We start from the raw sequence: 10,833 nt of genomic DNA on the forward strand, positions 1-10,833 counted from the left end.
GGAAAGCACTCCACCAACTGAGCTGTATCCCCAGCCCACTGGCACCTTTCTGATAAGGCTTCTCTCCTCAGTTTGCCCACGTCCCTGTTTCTATGGGGTTTTTTTGTCAGCAAAAAATCTGAAGGAGACACCACGCCAGGGTTTGCTGTGGACAGTGAGGTTGAAGGACATGAGGAAGTTCTGTATGGGGCACCAGCCCTGCCCAGACTTCTCGAGGCTGCTGCTCTTCAGGCTGTGCCCTGTGGCTCCCCCAGCGGCCTCCGGACAGTCTCTGTGCGCCCTGGGCATCTCTGCAGCCCAACACCAAGCACCAAATAGGGCATACAGTAAGAGCTCATTAAATAGACATTTAATGAATAGACATTTGCTGAGATGTTTCTGGTTCATAAAGAAGCAGCCCTGAGGCCCCTGGGGAGTCTGGGATGAAGAAGAAGGAAGTGGAGCCAGGAGCTGTGGTGCACGCCTTGTAATTCCAGTGACTAGGGTGGCTGAGGCAGGAGGGTCACAAGTTTGAGTTACAGAGACCCTGTCTCAAAATTAAAAATAAAAAGGGATGGAGATGTATCTCAGTGGCTACAGTGGGTTCAATCTCCAGTACTCCCTCAAAAAAAAAAAAAAAAAAAAAAAAGGAAAAAGAAGAAGGAGGGAACGGGGCAGAGAGAGAAGGTGAAACGCTGATGTAGTTGGAATCCCTGCAGACTACTGGCGCTCGGCAACTCTGGATGCAGCCACCAGAGGGCAGTGTAGGCCCACATACCACCCCTCCAGCTTTCTCACCCCAGGAGGCTAAGAGGGGACGGTGACTTCATTTTACAGATGGAAAATCCAGGCTCAGACCTCCCTAAGTAATGTTGCCCGGCTGATTAATGTCTGCCTCTCCACGGACCAGGGCTACCCAGGAGACCCAGGGGCGGGGAGAGGGGCCTCTGAGCGGAGCCTCTGAGCAGTGTCCTGTCTGCTGAGCCCTCCCTTCCCTTGTGCTGCTCTGGTGGAAGAGGTCTGCAGAGCAAAGACCCTAGGCCTCCGGGATCAGGGAGAGAAGACTGGCCAGGCCGTAAAGCCGGGCACCTAATTAATATCCCTCTCATAAACTTGGGGCACAGTCTCTCTGATGCCCAGCCCTGGGCAGCGCACAACTGGCTCAGGATCCCTCCCCGGACTCCTCCCCTGGCTTGACCCTGGAAGGAGTCACCCGGGACAAGATAACCCATAGAAAGAGCCCTGAGGGTCCATGCCAACGATCTGAGCAGAGCCACGCCTAAGGATTACTTTCCACAATTCTGAAGGGTGTCTGAGACTTGGAATGGGGACCCTTCCTTCCCACCACCCTCCTCCCTCTGCGGGGCCTCTCCTCCACCAGAACCAGGCAGCGGCCACCATAGTTCCCACCGCTTCCTCCGATCAGGGAGGGAAGACTCCACCCTTCAGGGAGCCCCCTTTCCTTCACTCCTCCTCCCAGAATCGGGTCGAACTCCTGGGGCCTGAGCCCTCCGCCTGCGGTCTCTCGGGTCCAGGGCCCCCTGCTGGCCAGAAAAGGGAAGGACGCCTAGAGACAGAAGGGGGCGGAGAGCAGGCGCTGGGTTTGCAGAGAGGCCAGCTCCCGCGGGGTGACCAGGGTCCCAGGCAGTGGTCTCCTCCGCTCCCGCTCCCTGCCCTTCGCCCCCTGAGGCTCTCGTGCTCCGGACCGCAGGCTCGTCCTGCTCCGGCTCTGGGTCCCGCTCTTCCGCTGGGAAGCCCTCCCTGCTCCCTGCACCCGACTCCCTCTTGCGACTTCCTCTCCTGCCTGTCCCTATGCACAGTGCAACATGATGTTATTTCCGAGATGATCTGTTTAAGTAACCATGAGGGCAGTGTCTCTTTTGTATTCTTTGGACTCTAATTAGGCGCTCAATAAATATTTGTGGAATGAACACATGGGTGAGCTCTGGGTGTGGGTGTGTCCGCTGGGGGCTGGAACTCACCCTGTGATCCCCAAAAGGCTCACATAGGACTGATCTGCCAGTCAGGATGAGAGCCGGACTCCGAAAATTCCAGCACAGGGACCCAACCCAGATGAGCCCCACCAGGAAACCTCCAAGGAGCACCTGTTGAGAGAGGGGGAGCCTGGCCAGGACAGAGTCAGGGCCCCTCCAGGGAGTCGGGCAGGCTGACGGGTCCCCCACCTGAAGGAGTTTGTGTTAAACAGCTGGTGAGGGCACGAGGTATAGCACCCGCTGTGAGGAAAGGCAGGGCCATCTGCCACGCCAGCCTGCTATGCCTGAGAGCCAGCCTGGGCAGACATTCGCTGGCCCTTCAGGCTCTCTGAGCTTGCTCCAGGTTCAAGGACAAGGCCCTTCACTGCTTCGCCCCTGTCCCCAGACTCCACAGCTCCCTCTGATCCTTGTGCCCATATCCAGCCTCTGAGCCCTTCCAGGGACACTTGGTGAATTTGGGGACAAGGACATATTTGCTGAGCCCCAACTAGGTGCCATTCGTTGTGTGTGTTGTTTTATTTTATCATCACTAGAAAGAAAAAGAAATTACTATTTTAGCTGGCTGCAGGAGGGTACAGCTGTAGTCCCAGCTACATGGGAGGCTGAGGTAGGAGGCCTCTTGAACCCAGAAGTTCCAGACCAACCTGGGCAACATAGTCTTAAAATAAAATAAAAGGAACTGGGAACAGAATAGTGTGGCAGAGCTCTTGCTCAGCATGTGTGAGGCCCTGGGTTCAATTCCTCGTCCTGGGTGGGGGTGGGGGGGGCAATGGGTTAGATGAGAAACTAACCTATGTGCTGTCCACTGCCCACACGGGAGGCTGAGGCAGGAGGATCAGAAGTTTGAGATCGGCCTGGACAACTTAGCAAGAAAAAATGAAAAGGGCTGGGAATATGGTTGAGTGATAAAGGGCCCCTGGATTCCATTTCCCATACCACAACACACACACACACACACACACACACACACACACCATTCACATATTATTATGTCACCCATGTTAAAATACTTTAAATGGACTTCCTTTGGTCTTTGTGTGTGTGTGTGTGTGTGTGTGTGTGTGTGCACGTGTGCACACTGAGAATTGAACCCACGGCTTCACACATGCTGGGTAAGTGCTCTACAACTGAGTTACACCGTGGACCTTTTTAGTATTTTATTCTGAGACAGGGTCTCATAGGTTGCTAACTTGCAATCCTCCTGCCTAGGCCTTTCAAGGAACTGGGATCATGGGTGTGCACCACTGCACCCCACTCCATTCAACCTTATATGCTTCATCTTAGGCATTTAACCATTCTAGGGAGGGGTCCATGGGCTTCACCAAACAACCCAAGGAATCCGTGGCACAAAAATGGTTAAGCACCCTTCAATTAGAAAAATGTAAGGACATATTTGTAAGTAAAATGATAGGACATCGGAAGTTGGCTTAAAGAGCCTCAATTAAGCACACAGAGGGGTAGGGTACACCTGTAATCCCCGGAATTTGGGAGGCTGAGGAAGGAGAATTGCAAGTTCAAGGCCAGCCTCAACAACTTGACAAGGCCCTAAGGATTTAGTGAGACCCTGTCTTAACATATAAAATAAAAAGTGGGTTGGGGATGTGGCTCAGCAGTCAGACACCGGCCCCCCCCCCCGTCCCTGGTACCAAAAAATTTTTAAAAGCCTCAATTAAATGAAATTAAATAAATGTAGTAGCCAAAACAAGAAGAGCAGAACATTAGTAACCATTGACGGTAAGGGCCATACGTGGAAATTCGTTGTTCTATTTTCTATTCTTTTATGTGTTTTGAACCTTAGTGTATGACAAATGATGTGGATGTGATTTGAGAACGTCCCATGAGGATTCATATGTTGAAATTTAATCCCCATCATGAGATGTTAAGAGGGTAAAAGCTTAAGCCAACTATGGTATGTAAAGATGAAGCCTCTGTGAGATAATTAGGTTGAATGTTTGAATCCTGGAGGCTATTTAAGAAAAGAAGGTGTCCAGTGGACAGAGACACACAAGCATATTTCCTGTACCTTGCTATGTGATGTCCCACACCGCTTCAGACTTCTGCCAAGGAAGCCATCACCTCCAGAACTATGAGCTAAATAAACTATTTCTCGGGCTGGGGATGTGGCTCAAGCGGTAGCGCGCTTGCCTGGCATGCGTGCGGCCCGGGTTCGATCCTCAGCACCACATACCAACAAAGATGTTGTGTCCGCCGAGAACTAAAAAAATAAATATTAAAAAAATAAAATAAAATAGAAAAAAAAACTATTTCTCTCTCTCTCTCTCTCTCTCTCTCTTTAATAATGTGACTTGGCCTCAGGCATTTCATTATATTAATACAAAATGGACTAATACAGTAAGATCATAATAAAGATGAGCAAAAAATTTTTAATCACCTATAATTCTATGGTTACCCAGAGTAACCACTACTGACGTTGTGGTGTATATTCCAACATATACTATAAATCTGGGTTTGTTTTTTTTTCCTTCCTTTCTTTCTTTCTTTTAGTGGTGCTGGGTGTTGAAGCCAGGGCCTCACACAGGCTTGGTAGGCGCTCCACCACTGAGCTACCGCCCTTTTTCTTTTGAGGCACCATCTCACTAAGTTGCCCAGGCTGGTCTCATATTTGTGATTCTGCGTCAGCCTCCCCAGTCTCTGGGATTACAAACGCACCCGGCCACACCCGGCTGTGCTTTAAGTGTTGCTTTGTCTGTCAATGTGTCAGTGTGTCAGTCTTTCCATGAGGCTAAATGAGGTGCTTTATTCTCACCTCAGAGCTTTCCTCAGCTGCCTCCCTAACTTCCAGATCCCACAGAAAGGGGTCCAATCCCGGAGATGTCCCCACTCCAGGTAAGACCAAGAGTTCATCAGGAGTGTCCTTGTAGGTCTCAACCCTCCTGGCTACGCTCACCTGCACCCTGACAGCTTGGAGGACCCCCCCCCATCTTCTGAAGATGGGCCCACCCACCAGTGGAAGAGTCGTGCTGGAGATGAAGAGGGCCGAACACCTTGCGCACCTTCATGGACCCAGAACCTGCACCCTCTCTCCCTTCTTCAAGCCTCAGCTCAAGTGCCTCCTCTTTGGGGGAGCCTCCCTGGCCTGCCCTGGCGGTCTGACACACTGGTGACAACCAAATGGCCTCTGTGCTGGCTCGCAGCGTTTCTGAGCCCAGCGTGACCCACACTCATGGCCAAACACTTACGCCTGGCAAACCAGAAAGGGTCTCCCACTCAGACTGGTTCTGGTCTTCAAAATAATACAGTCTGTGTTTTTCCCATAATCCTGGACTCTCTCCCCAAAACAAGTCTATTCCTGCAGCCCCGGCAAGACCTCCATGAACGCAGAGTGTGGAATAGTTGCAGTTGCGACACCAGATTGGTTACCGTGAGGGTTTCCTCTCAACCCTTGCTGGGTCTGGACTTGAGAGATGGTCCTCTGCACCTCCTAGCACCCTTCACACATAAACCATCTTTTCTGGGTTTTTTGTTTGTTTGTTGTTTGTTTGTTTTGTTTTGATACTGGGGACTGAACCAGGGGTACTCTACAGCTGAGCTCCATCCCCAGCCCTATTCATTCTTTATTTTGAAACAGTCTCTCTAAATTGCTGAGGCTGGCCTTGAACTTGAGATCCTCCTGCCTCAACCTCCTGAGTCACTGGGATTACAGGTGTGTGCCACCACACCTGGCTTATCTTTCTGTGACACAGGCTGTAAATGTACCTTCAGACCTGTGGGCCCCACTCCAGGCAAGAGTTCAGCAAATTCATATTCATCTGTCTAGCCCAGATCCCAGCACAGCTGGTGCACTTAAGTGCTCAATAAATAGGCTAGTGGACCCTGACCCCAGGCTCTTCCTCAAGGTCAGCTGTCCCCAGTCTTCCTCCAGGAAGCCCAGAGAATCCTTTGTCCTCTCTAGCTGTGGTCACAATCACTAGAGTATAGGAGGGTCTCGGAGTCCCCCTTAGGTGGTTGTTTGATTTTTCTGGTGTGCAAAAGGTCGCAGACTGGCCAAAAGCTGCAGCACTAAGAACAGACACAGGGCCACACTTGCTGTGTTCACCCCACCCTAGCACCTTGTACCTAGCAGGGCTTCACCAACGTGCCTGATTCCTAAGTCCTGCTCGATGGGCTGTCAGGGTGCATGGAGGGGCCTGGTGGCAAGGGAGCCCTGCAGGACCTGGCTGTCCCATGCACCCCTGTCGATGGCCTCCCAGGTGGGGGGTGTCCCGCCCTGAGCTCTCAGCTCCCACTCAATAAAGGGCATCCTAGCCAGCCTTGCAGAGAGCTTGCTAAGATCTCTCTCGACCTCAGTTTCTCACATTTGTAAAATGGGATGAATGAACTGCAGGTCCTGTTTAGAAGAGACTTCACGACAGCTGGACACAGAGTTGAAGGAGAGTGTCCGCAGGTGCTCCACCAGGCTGGGAGGTCATCCCTTAAGGGCCCACAGCCAGATGGCTCCGGGGCAGTAAAGGGGACAGGATGCTCACATCTTCTCCCTGGTATGGAGGAAATAGAACAGCAAGTGGGGTACAGGGGACTGAGTGGGCAGGAGCCGGAAGTCCTTGCCAACCTGGGGCACCCCAGGGTGAGGCTAGGGAGTCAGGAGAAGGGGCGCCGGGGAGCAGGCATTCTCCCCTACCTCCAGGCCCCGGGCTCCCTGATGATAAAGGAGAGTTGTGTGTAATGGAAAGACAGGGGACCATCCAGGGTGGAACCCCAACTTGCCACTTGGGGCTCACTAGCTTTCACCCTGTCCTGCTGCACTGGGCCCCAGATGTGAGTGGGGCACCTCCAGGACTGACTTGAGCACCAGGGAGACCAGGGTGTCAAGCTGCTGCAGGTGCTGGTACTGGTGAGGACAGATGCAAGCCACGCACCCAGCACCAGCTCTGCGCATCGGGGACCCTGCAGGCCCAGGAGGCAGGAGAGGGCTGGAGCTGGACCCTGAAGGCTGTTAGCTCCGCTGAGCACTGTGGGAGCATTCCAGGCATTCCGGCCATTCCAGGCAGAGCCAGAGTCCTCAGGGCCCCTTGTCACCAGTGTCCCATTGGCTGCACCTTGTCACCAGAGGTCAGAGGGCCAATGACTTCTGGAAAGTCTTGAGTGACTTCATTCAGGCCCCTCTGTGGGCCCTTTCACTAGGTGCTGCAGAATCTCTCCTGGAACCTTCCCACCAGGCAGCCCTTGTCCTTTGCCTGATGACCTCAGGTGACAGGGAGCCCAGCTCTGTGGTCGGCCTCACCCGAAGTCCCCATCCACACTGCTGTTCACAGCAAGTCTCCTCTTTGCAATTTTCGCCTCCACCCTCATTCCCTAGTTTCTGGTTTTGCCCTGGAGGGGTCCCAGGAGGTGGCTGCACACTTTCCTTCAGGGGGGTGGCCAGGGACATGACAGGAATGCGCTCTTCTTCAGGTCTCACCTTCCACCTCCATGAGCTCCCTCCCTCCTGATCTCAGCCAGGTGTGCCAGGTGCACCAAAGGTCACCTGTGGGGCTGTAGCTTCCATGGAGACCTAGGCCCAGGTCCTGACCATGGGGGTGGGGACAGGGAAGGGGCTGGGGAGTGAGTTGGGCAACTGGGACTCAGTAGCTGGGCCACCTCAGGCACATTTCCTACCTCTCTGAGTCTCAGAGACCGAATCCGTCTTTGTTTTTGTGTTTGCTTCTTCTTCTTCTCCCCCACACTACTGGGAATAGAACCCAGGGTGCTTCACCCTAAGTTACATCTCAGCTCTCACTCCCCCCTCCTTTTTTTTTTTTTTTTTTTTGAGGCCATCCTTGGTAACTTCGTGGGACCCTGTCTCAAAAAATGAAAAGGGCTGGGGATGTAACTCAGTAGTGAGTGCTTACCTAGCATTGCAAGGCCCTGGGTTCAGTCCCCAGTAAAATTAACATCCCCAACCTCACAAATGGGTCTTGTGGCCTCAAACCAGTAATCCTCCTGCCTCCCTCCCAAGCCTCTGGGATTACAGTCATATGCCACCATGCCCAGCATATATATATACAAAATCCTATAGGTTCTGCTTCTCTGGAAACCCTGAATCATATAATAGGACTACATTTTGAGTTCTTTGCCAGAGCTTTGCTGTATTAGTAATTTATTGTGAATTTGAATGTCAATTTAATTTCTCAAATCTTTCTCCCATGTCCTGGGTACAGCAGAATTTCATAGTCTCTCTATGAGCATAGATATTTTCAGGTCAAAGAATAGGATTCAGAGGGGAATGGGAAAAAAAACAAGGAGAGAAATGAATTACAGTAGATGGGGTAGAGAGAGAAGATGTGAGGGAAGGGCAGGGGGGATAGTAGGGGATAGGAAAGGTAGCAGAATACAACAGTCACTAATATGGCATCATGTAAAAATGTGAATGTGTAACCGATGTGATTCTGCAATCTGTATTTGGGGTAAAAATGGGAGTTCATAACCCACTTGAATCTAATGTATGAAATATGATATGTCAAGAGCTTTGTAATGTTTTGAACAACCAATAAAAAAGTGATCATTATCAAGAAAAATGTAAAAAAAAAAAAAAAAAGAATAGAATTCAGGACTCTGTCTAATTATTTTCTACCTACTTTTCCCTGTCATCTGTGAAGTTATGTACTTTCTGGGATGAGGTCACATAGATGTGCTTTTACATTTTTAAAATCTAAGACTCCAATAGCTTATTTTTTTTATAACCTTTTCAAATTAACAGGACTATTTCTAAGAGTAGTTTTAGCTTCATGGCTGATAACAATTTTAAGACTTTTTTTAATAACTTATTTTGGAAACCTGCCTTGTTAGATCCTGCACCTTGTTCTGGCTCATCGCCACTTCTGGGGACTTTGGTCCTGCCATTTGGCCCACTATCCTCCCCTGATATTTTGATGGGCGTCTGTGTCTCCATTGATATCACTGATTCCAATGTGGGAATGTCAACTGGGCAGGTGACAGACCTCCCTCAAGACTGACAGAGCCAGGTTTCCTATTCCTTGGCTGTGGCTGCTCCAACGTCTGTCTGCTACGTGACCCAGACACTTCCCCTTCTGGTCTTGAAGAAGCACAATCAGCTCTCCGCTCCTCCCTGACCAAGCCGCCCACAAAGGAAGTGTGGTTAGTGTGGGGAGATCATTTCCTGGTTGTGGCAGACCAGAACCCAGGGTCTTCCATGATCCCTCTTTCTTACTGACAGACCCTGTTTTTTTCAAGGGACCCTTGTGTGCAGCTAGAATGCTCCATTTCCCAGCCTCCTTTGCAGCAAAGGTTGGTCATATGTTCCAGCAAATGCCAGATTGTTCCTGAGGTGGATATCCTGGGAATCAAAAACGGAAAACCTCTCTGGGAAGCAGATTTTGCCCTTTTCCCTTCTTCCTGCACAGGATCCCCTAATTTCTCACTTTGGGTTCACACTTGGTAGGCAGAGCAGGCCTTATCCCATGTGTGTGTGCATGTGTGTGAGCAAGCACGTGTGCTTTGGGGATCGAACCCAGGGCCTTGCATATGCTAAGCATATAGCTCTACCACTAAGCTATGCCCCCAGCCCTATCTCCATTCTATAGCTGAGGAAATTAAGGTTCCGAGAAGTAAACTGACTTTCTCAGGACTGCAGGACTCCAACAATTCTTGACAATTCAAGCGGCCAACTCATTCCATTGAAAATTAACTTGCCTTGTTTTTTTTTTTTATCTTACTTTTTTTTTTGGTTGTCAATGGACCTTTATTTTATTTATTTATATGCGGTGCTCAGAATCCAACCCAGTGCCCCACACATGCCAGGCAAGCGCTCTTAACACTGAGCTACAACCCCAGACCCCTTGTTTCCTTTTTGACCAGGCTGCCAGAAAGCTCAGAGCCTCGTGTGAAGCTTGATCGTGGGTAGAATCAACCTTCGACATGCAGCTGCTTCCTGCCCCCTCCCTTCCCTTGCCTCCATTTTCTGTTAGGAGGCTTAATCCTTTCAACATTGAGTCCTCTTTTGGAAAGATGGGGTGGTAGTTGGCTGGGTGTCTTTTTTGGTCTCTCCAGCTCTTCTCCACACTGCGCTGGGCTTTCTGGTTTCTGCCTGAGTTTGGCCAACAGTAATCACCAGCAGGAGGGATTGAGGTCACAGCTTCCTGTCAGGAGCCTCATCCTCAGGGTCCTGCTCCCAGTACACATTCCCCACTTCCTGCCTCAGGCTCCAGCTGGTGAGGCCACCATAACTAGCCCAGGGTACTGTCCTCTTCCTGACTCTATACTATACCACCCACATATTTACAAATTGTCCCTCTACCAAGTTCGAAAATTTCCCAATTCAGATGTTTTCTGCCGAAGTCCTGAACATGGAGAACAGATAATGAGCACTGTTAATTCCCTCCTTGTGGCACCTGAACATTATGTCCCCTCTCCCCTCCAAAGGTTCTTGTCAGCAGAGCTCAGCTTAGTGTGTCATCCCCTGTGCTTAGACAATCCTGCCACCTCCTAACCAGGCTGTCTGCCTCTGGTCCAGCACCCCATCCCACTGAGGCTCCATGGCCCAGCCAGCCCTGACCGACTCCAGCCAGGTGTAGAAAGCAGGCACCCCACCCTGAAAGGGCAGCCACAAGTACCTCCTGGTCTCAGGTGTGCCGGGTGCCTTGGGACCAGCCCACCTCAGAAAGAACCCAGCACTGTGGGTAGGGAACTGTCAACGTAAAGCTGACAGACCAACGTGACGGGCGAAATGACAGTCTGTACCACCAGGGAGCATGGAAGACAAGGTTCACAGCTCAGTCTGGGGTTGTTCCTGGGACTGAAGAACAACCTCAGACTGGAGGGGAAGGCACTGGATGAGCAGGGGAAGGCAGGCCAGGCAGATGGGGGGCCTGCACAAGCAAAGACCAGGTAGCAGGAGACAGCA

Source organism: Spermophilus citellus, assembly GCF_964194105.1.
Source record: "Spermophilus citellus genome assembly, chromosome: 17".
Taxonomy (NCBI): Eukaryota; Metazoa; Chordata; class Mammalia; order Rodentia; family Sciuridae; genus Spermophilus; species Spermophilus citellus.